The sequence below is a fragment of the Alligator mississippiensis genome, chromosome 14, assembly GCF_030867095.1.
Source record: "Alligator mississippiensis isolate rAllMis1 chromosome 14, rAllMis1, whole genome shotgun sequence".
Classification (NCBI taxonomy): Eukaryota; Metazoa; Chordata; order Crocodylia; family Alligatoridae; genus Alligator; species Alligator mississippiensis.
The window spans coordinates 9,426,097-9,435,314 of NC_081837.1; positions in this window are offsets into that span (position 1 = coordinate 9,426,097).

Below are 9,218 nucleotides of genomic sequence, written 5' to 3' on the forward strand. Positions count from 1 at the left end.
AGTTGGATTAACGATGCCCATGCAGGCTCTCACAGAGCAGCCTTGAGTAAATTGCCCGATCCCCATGAAACAGCCCTCATTGGGTTGAAGACGAGCATCTGTCTAGTCACCAGAGATGCCCATCGATGCCTGTCTTGGAGATCTAGCAGTGTCCAACTTGCTTCTCCATCTCCTTATCCTCACATCTTTATGAGCAGCCCAAGGGTGCAACCCATCTCGTCTCCCACTGCTAGTGCAGTGCCTCTTCCATGTGACGGTCTCACTGACCAATGACTTCAACACCTGGCCTGGCAAGTGGTGGCCTCCCTCCTATTTAGTAAGCTCGCAATGTTTTCCTCAAAGCACTTACAGGCCTTTGCCCACGTGCCTGCTCCAGGAGCCGGCACTATGTACTGGTGATTGTACTTAGTGATTATCTTGTTAAAATATAACTCCTGGCCTCTCTTCCTATATAAATACGCTATCCTCACTGCCCCTCAGTCATTACCTGGTGGCAGGCTTACCAGCTGGGACAGCACAAGAGGGTAGACTCTACTCAAGGGCAGAAGCACTTTGTCTAGAGAGTTGGAACCAAACTTATGCGCTCTAATCACTTGCATGAAGTCATAGTTAGCTTTCCAGTGGACAGCTAACTATGAGGCTCTCGTAGGGAGTCCTGTCTGCAAGTAGACAAGGGCGCACCCTTCACTACACAAAGCCATTTGTAAAGCACCTATTTGGTCAGGGTACTGCCCCCTGCCACCTTCGTGGTTATGGCATTTCCCCTGGCAGGTAAATAATGTCCTTCCCCCACTACAGGCTGTGCTTCCCAGTGTCCTTGTTGATAGTGGGTGCTGCCTGGCTGCCCTGGGATTTGTTGATGATGGTGAATGCCCTGTAGTGGCTCAGAGAATTGCTTCTCCTTGGTCCAGATTAGGTGGCGGTGCTCAGGATGGGGGAAGGAAATGTGCTCTGTCCCTCTAACTCCCGAGTGTGAGAAGGAAGCAGAAAGCCAGTGACCCCACAGACTCCAACATCCATTGTCAGGTGGGGCAAAAGGGGGCTCCTTGGTTCTCTGCAGTCCGCATCTCCACCCCAGGACAGACAGGGTTGGGAGAGAGCAGCTCCTTCCTCTGGTGCTGCGATAGATAGTCCTCAGCAATCCTTTACCCTGACCTCAAAGCGCCCACTCCAACAAGAAAGATCAGTTCTCTGCTGAGCAGGGGCTGGAGGAGGTGCAGGCTTGGCTTGGCTGTTCTCCTTCACACTATGATGCAGGGCGATTGGCATGATCTTGATGGGAGCATCATGGACATGGCTGTCCCCTGGAAGTCATGTGATGGCTGTATATTGTCTCTAGAGTTGGTCCGATAGTTTGTTTCCTTGGAAAATAATGGTTCGTTGAACCTGAAAACACCCCAGCTTGGACAGAAGCTTGCCTGTATTCCCTTTTGTACCTACCCCAGGGCTGGGGACTTGGAAAGCTGCAGGGGAGCTTAATAAAAATACCTATTAAGGAATCTATTTATCTGCTGCTTTGACGTAAGGCTGCTGTCAGGTCTGGGGTCAGGTGTGGAGGTATCTCTACTACCAGCAAACCGGGGTAGAAAGAAGAATGGAAAGTGATTCAAATCCATTTCAGTAAGGGAAGAGTTAATGCCCCCCATCCCTCACCCTGCAGATTTATTATAAAAGGAAGAACAAGAAAAACATGAAACTGGAGAATTATAGCAAGTGAAAGGAGGTCATTTCTTCTTCAGTGCCAACTGCTAAGATCAAAACCACCACCTTCCCCTTTGTTCTCCATCTTCTTGCAATGCCAGCGCTTGGCTCCATTTCCTTTAGCCCAATGGTTGTCAACCTTGTTCCATTCACAGACCCCTAAAAAATTTTGAACAGAGGTGCGGACCCTTTTGGAAATTTCAAATGGCGGTGTAGACCCCTTTGAATTGTAAGTGCAGGTATTCACATACTTTTGATCGACCATAGTCATCTTTTCCAGACCCCTTAGACATAGTCTGCAGACTCCCAGGGGTCCACGGACCACAGGTTGAAAACCACTGCTCTAGTCAGATGCCCTCACACTACCACCTCCACACTCTTCTTGTCTGGGTAGGGTGGGAGGCAGGGCAGATTAGAGACTAACTGGATGTCTAGACTAGTTGTCATAGTAGACAAAGATTAACTAACTCCCCATGAGCCTGTCACGCACATGGTTGTAAAAGCTCTCCCTGACCATCCAACTTGCTTGACATTCCCCATCCGTCTCCTGTCCCAGTTATGGGAGATGTCCTCCCCCACTAGCCCCCAGCCCTACCCCCCTGCTCCTTCTGAGTTTCCAGATCCCTCTAGTTCTGCATCTTGGGCCAGGGATGTAGCAGCCAGAACAAGAAAGTAGGTGTCATAGGATCTAGTTGCTATTTCGGATTTTTCTCACTGGTTTTGTAACTTCCTGTCACTTGGCCTCCCTCCCTGGGTTTCCTTCTCTGTTAAATGAAGAAGATAATAACTACTTCCCTGGAAGCTCACAGGAAAAAAAGTACTTTGGATGAGAGGCCCTATAGAAGAGCAAACTACTATAATGAGAAAATTGGTACAACTGTACCCTACTGTGATATAAAAAACTGCTCAGCCATGTGTCCTGGGCCCTGTGCTGCAGGCAGGGATTCTGCAGCTGCGGTGCCCTGTGATTTTGAAGTAACATGGGCTAAATTCTACCCTCCCGGTTGCTTACCAGAGACTTAACTTTAAAAAGCAAACGTTTAATAGGCATGGTGTAATACACATCATCCCCCCAGCCCCATCTCCCCTTATTCAGTGTAATACCATCTTCTCTTACCTTCCCATCCCAGCGGGGCAGAGATCTCAGAGTGAAGGTGGCCACAGCTCCTCTGGTAGTTCATTTGCAGGCCTCCCTGCCTTGGTGCTGTCAAGGATGAAGTCTCTTACTCCTGCCAGATTCACCATCCTACAGAAGACACTGGAGGGTTGAGGGGCAGGTACACATGGTGAGGTCACTGGTTAAGCCCACGTGTACGAGGTCAGGAAGGTATCGGTTTCCTCTCCACCCCTGCTCCTTATCCTTAGGCTCCTTATCCCCCATTTACCTCCTGCAATTCAGGAATGCACAGACCAGGGTGCTCTTGGGTACTCTGGCAGCTTTGCTACCGACTCATGCTAGGAACAGACGTTGCATTCGTCCCTGGACAAGGTATGCCTGTGTTTGTGCTGGAACAGAAATATCCTGGGATTGGTATGTACACACATTGCACTTTAATCAGGGTTTTGTAAGCAGCTGAATGCACCGTTGCTTTTCCATCATTGATTCAATGATGCAATCCCAGGATACCTGTTCAGATGCCAGATGCTCTCTGCAACAGCCCAGGACAAACTGTTAGTACTTTTTAGCCCATGAATCTTTTTAGGATTTATCCCAGGACTCTAGTCAGAGATGTCTGAATGACTGCATTTTGTCCCAGGGTAAAATGGTTTCATCTCAGGACAAATGGGACATCTGTGTTTAACTCGGTGTGTGTCGTCAGGAGAGTTGCTTTATTTTTTGGTAAAATGGGGATAACAGTATTTTCCCGTCTTGCCTGAGTATTGCTGGGTTTCATAATCAGTGTTATATGATCCCTCTACAAAAGATGGGATCATATAACAAGCTTTCTGTGCAATCAGGCAGGTCATTCCTGACATGGCTGCAAAGGAAATTGGTGAATGCCCGAACCGACACCGAACAGGCCATTGGCATTCCCAGGCAGGCTTGCTCACTGCCTCTACTGGAGGCACGTGGGCCTCCACAGCAGTGGCCTCTTGCATTCATATGCAGTCGTGGGCAGATCTAGGATTTTGAAAAGGGGGGTTCAGATCGTGCGGTGCATCCTCATATAAAGCAAAACATATTTTTCTTCAGTTAAAAAGAAAGCAGAACCTTCCCTAATAAGTAGAGGCCTAAAACTATATTACTCAATTTAAGATTGAAGTGAAAAAAAACCCCCTATATTGGAAAGTGCATTCATTTGCTATATCAAACATTATATATAAAACAAAAAACTAGGCAAAATAATCCAAAGATGTTTCATTAGTCCTGAAGTCATTATAGCTAAATGTATGTCTCTTTTTCAGATTCATAAAACAAAAACCTTCTTAAACATCTGGATAGTGCCTCCAATGCTTCACTGAAAGCGATTTCCGCACCAAAGCTGATGTTTACTTGAGTTCATACTTTAATACCCGAGTTAAAATTTTTAGCTAGAGTTAAAAACAGTTTGCAGGGCTGTGAAACGGGAGCTACACTGCAGTACTAGGAGCAGCTAAGAGACAGCAGCATTGCAGAAGTAAGGCTAGCTGGAGTTATGGGACCACAAAAACCTGTTTCAAAGGAAAGAGGGTCGTTAACACCGGTGGAATGAGTTTAGATGAAATGATGCAAATTATAACGAGCCATTAAGTCAACTGACTCCCTCACCGCTGTCTGAATAGAAGTGCTGCTGCCACTGCTAGGCAGATGGCTTTAAACTTTGAATGGACCAGAAATGGAAGAAGAGTGCAAGTGCAGCAGTGCATCCCACCTGGATCTGCCCCTGTATAGACTGATATTAGGATATATAGGATATATAGGCTGCTAAACAGAACAAGGCCAGTTTTCATTTTGGAAGCATGCCTGCTTGTTTTAGCAGATGCAAGGAGAAATGGGGAGGAAGAAATGGGTAGACCAGCCAGGCGAGACCTCAGGACTCCTGGGTCGTATTCTGAGCTCTTGGAGGGCAGCACTGTCCTCGGGCCAAAGCTGCACACTGACTTGAGAGGCTCCTGCTTTCTCACTGCGACTTTAGAGTCTCCAGCAAACATGGTGTAGCAGGGACTGCCACAAAGTGGTCCGGCCACTGTACAAATCCTTAGTTAACATCCTAACGAGTTCACAGTCTGCTCCAATCCATTGTCTCAGCTGTATGAGGCTCTGGACTTTATTGCAACACCTCCAACAATCTGCTTTTTGTGCCCTCTACTAGTTACAGAATGACCCAATTAAATATGTTTTCTGAATAGTTTAGAAGGGCCCCCAGGAGATCCTTAACCATATAATGCATACCTGAGTGGATGAAAAGTTGAGTCCTGCACCCCAATACCACATTGGGACCCTTTCCCGATACTTTGCCTTCTGCAGTAACAGGGTTGCAAGCTAGCACAGCAGAAAAACCAAACAGTCTTCTGGCATTTCTAAAATGTTCTGGATTTGGGCCCAAACCTTCTGGTTTCTGGCTTTCCAACAGACATCAAAAATATTCCAGAAAAACAGACCTTTTCCACACAAAAAAAGAAGACAACATTTCATCCCCAAACCAATTTTCTCTCAGAATTAAGTTCTAGTGGAAATTTTGCAACCCTCCCTATTAAATATTCAGTCTGGCCTCACCAAAGCCCGTGTGATTGTTCGGTAAACAGTCTTTGCAGGAGGTGTGTTTTGTTACAAGGAACATGAAGTCTCTCCTCACCTTTTGAGATCTATAGTTGCCAACAGGAATCGCTGCTCTGTGGTAGCAGAACAATTTACACGTCTGGCTTGAAAACATATTGCTGTCTGACTCGCCGAAGAGCTGCTTTCCAGAGGCTGGGCAGTAATTCTGCATGGTTAAATACAGTGCATAAGTAAACATGGGAAGGATAACACCTTTTTATGTAAAAGTCATGGTCGCCATCTCATGACAAGGATTTACAGTCCACAGTTATTCAGTAATGAATGGTCACTATTCAGCTTTTGCAGCCAATATCCAAAAAACTAGATTTAGTATTGGAATAGCAGCATAATCAACTCTGTTTGAAAGGAAGTCAGTAGATGCGGTGAGGCATGCTGTTTTAAAGTCCACTGGAGCTGCCTGCTCTCCCCTTGCCTCCTCTCGTGTGCTCCCTTTTTGACGTAATGACTTGCGGGGAGGACTGCATTTTTACGTCCGCTTTAAAGACTGTTTGACATTTTGAGCAAGGTCGCTGGAGCGAGTTTGGAATTCAGGATGCTGGAATATAAGCAGAATAGCTGAGTCACGGAAGGAGTTGTAATGCTTGCATTTCCAGATAAATCAAAATCTTGCTCAGTAAGTAAGTTTTCATGAATTATAGCATTTTCCCACAATGTAAGGATAAGGCAGTGCTATTACCGGTACATGGCTAGAGCAGTGGACTGGAAGCCAGGACACATGGCTTCTGCTCCTGCCCCTGCCACTGTCTTACTCAGTAACATTAGGCAAGTCACTTAATTGTGCCCTTTTTCTCTTGCTTATGTGACATGGATGCATCCTGGAGACTCCTCAGGGTGGTGCTTGCTAGGGACCACTGAGGCCGTGTTGGCTCACTCGGCGCGTTCCTTAAAGCTAGCACAGGCATGGCCGTGAACCACTCTAAGGCCCTGACTTCCCAGTCCCTCACCGCTTCTGGGTCTCGTGGCCCTGACTCAAGGAATGAGCTTCCAGTTTCACTCCAGAAAAAGGGACTTCCTTCACCTCTCGTTGGGGAGAACAAGGACAACCCTGAGATCCAAGAAGCAAAACAGAGAAGTCCTCTTGAATAAGGGCATTGACTGGGGCCAAGGCCACCCAGCCAGATGTTCTCTGCGCTGTCCAAAGGGTTACTCCTATTTCCAATCCAGCCCACACAGCCCAGAGCACCCCAAAATTACTCAGTTGAGCTGTTCCTGTTCCAGACCACCCAGCTCCTGAGCCCCAAAGCTCCTCGGCTGGTCTCCGTCTCCCAACTCCTCCCTCTGCTCTCCCAAGGAAAGAGGTTCCCAGCCACTTACTTTGTTTCATCTCATTCTCCTCTGCAACCTCCCACCTTTGTTAATGTGTCAAGAAAGCTATTCAGTTCCTTTGTTGCTGTCTTACCTAGCACTCTGTTAAAGCTATTAGCTCTTATGTTCCTGAGTAAAAGCTAGTTGGGTAAACTGAGGCACGCAACAGTACATCAACATGAACACAGTTAGCAGAGAAATACTAGTCCCTCATAGGAAGTATGACCCTAATACTTACCTAGCACAGAAGCATCCTGACGTTTTACTAACAGGAGACCTGGATGTGGAGTCCTTTTAAACAAACGTGAAGTGTTTCCAATACAATATTTAGCTCTGTTATTGTCATACTCTGGATTCTGGGCACTCAAGATAGTTTCTAAGGATGGCAGGCAATGGATACCACCAACTATCTGACTGGGTCCTATTTGGGTCTCCATATACTTGATGCAAATGCCATGCTCACTTGCAACAGCCGCAGGGGTGGGCAAAATGTGGCCCGCGGGCCGGATGCGGCCTGCCAAGCCATTCTATCCAGCCCACAGGGCCCCTAAAAAAATTAGAAAATTAATATTAGTCTGCCTGGGCTGCCTGTCATGCAACCCTTGATGGCTTGCCAAAACTCAGTAAGCGGCCCTCCGCCCAAAATAATTGCCCGCTCCTGCGTTAGACTTTCCAGGTCTTTCCTGCAATGCAGTCTATAGGAGTTATGGATGCAGACCATTTAGCTGAGATGCTTTTCTCTCCCACTTTGTGATTCCACAGAGCTGTGGTCTGTAGGGCTACAATCACCCTTTGATTTGCTGACTCCCCTCCCCTGTTTGGCCTGCAGAAATCCAGGGCCATAAGGAGAATGCTGCCAAGGTCATGGTCACTTCTGCCTGACAGTTGAACCAGTGTTTGTCATCTAGGGGAGCACTTATAATTTAACATACCTTTTTTCTAAAAAGAAGGTTTCAAACAGATTCCCCACTATCCCAGCCCTTATTTCCTGCTGTCTCTCATCCTTTGGGACAAACACAATCTTTCTTTGCATGCCTAGCAAGTTTCTCTCCAAATGAGGCAAATCCTGCTAGCAAAGCCAGCTTTAGACTCAGGGGAGCTTGGCAGAAATGAAGGCATGGGCTCTTCCCCTCCTACTTGCACCCTGGATAGCTTGCATTAACTCAGCCTATCTAGCCACTGTGGCCTCTAGCCAAGAGCATCGTCTTACTTGCTTTCCCTTAAAATTGACTCAGCCTGGAGAATGCTCATCATTGCACAGCTTCAAGAGAAGACTCTTCTTGTGCTCTGTTATTAAGTCAGACAAAAACCCCAAGCCAGGAAACAAAAATGAGCCAAAACCCCAGGTGCTGATCCAACATCCCCAAATACAAGGGTGCCCAGAATCTGAATATTGCCAATGGCTCCGAGTCAAAACCCCAGATCCAACCCCTCCCTTCTACCCCCCAGCCTCAGGGAGCTGGACCCACATCCGAACCCATTTTTGCTATGCACCTGAGATCAACTTCTACTTTTTATATGCAGGGTATGCCTATAGCCCAGGGAATATAATAAAACCTCTAGTTTTCCCAGTCTCAGATGGTCCCATTGCCATACTATGTGCATCACTATCTTGTTGTCACATACTCAGATGAGTAGGGGCTTTGGATTATTGTATTCCTTTTGTTATCTTAATTATGTTTAAAATTAAAAGGGGATGGTTGCTAATTAAAATGAGCATATACACAGGGGGAAAAGCATCCTTTAAACATCTCTTTGCCAGTGAAATGCATACTCTTTCACTGGAGTTCAGCAATGGGTCATTTCTTTTTCTCATTTCTAGTTATTAGTTACAACTCACTGCTGTAAAATACTGAGTCCAGAAAAGCTGTCATTTCAGTTTAGCTGATCTCCGTCTGGCTCTCAGCATTTCTATAGTTCCTATCACTGTTGCATCCCGTCACCTTCCTTTTTCTATTCCTTACCTAGTCCCAGAGCTGTAGGGTGGGCATTTCATTGCTAGCATATGTTGATTCTCACATTCAGATGAATATGTATGAAAATCCTGTTTGCATTGTTACTACTGAACATCCCACAATATAAAGACACAGGCAAGCATAATACCCACCCCCGGTGTAATTTTAACGGATCTCAACAGAGCCACACCAGAGATGGATGTAACCTAAAATCTGCCTTAGTACAGAATGAAAACTGTAGGCTACACTGGTATGATACAACTAAGGTAGAGGCCACCCTGTAAATACTAATTTTGGGTAGCCTCTCTTCCTGTTTCTAGACATTTGTCATGCTTGTTTAGATCAAAATACACTATGAATCCTTCTCCTAGGGCACTATTTTTAGAGTGTGAACAACAACATTGTGATTAATTAGTCATTGCTGTTGGTTCGGTTGTTATTGGTAATCCTACATGGCATTTCACGTCACCAAGGTGCTGTACAGGCCGACTAGTTCA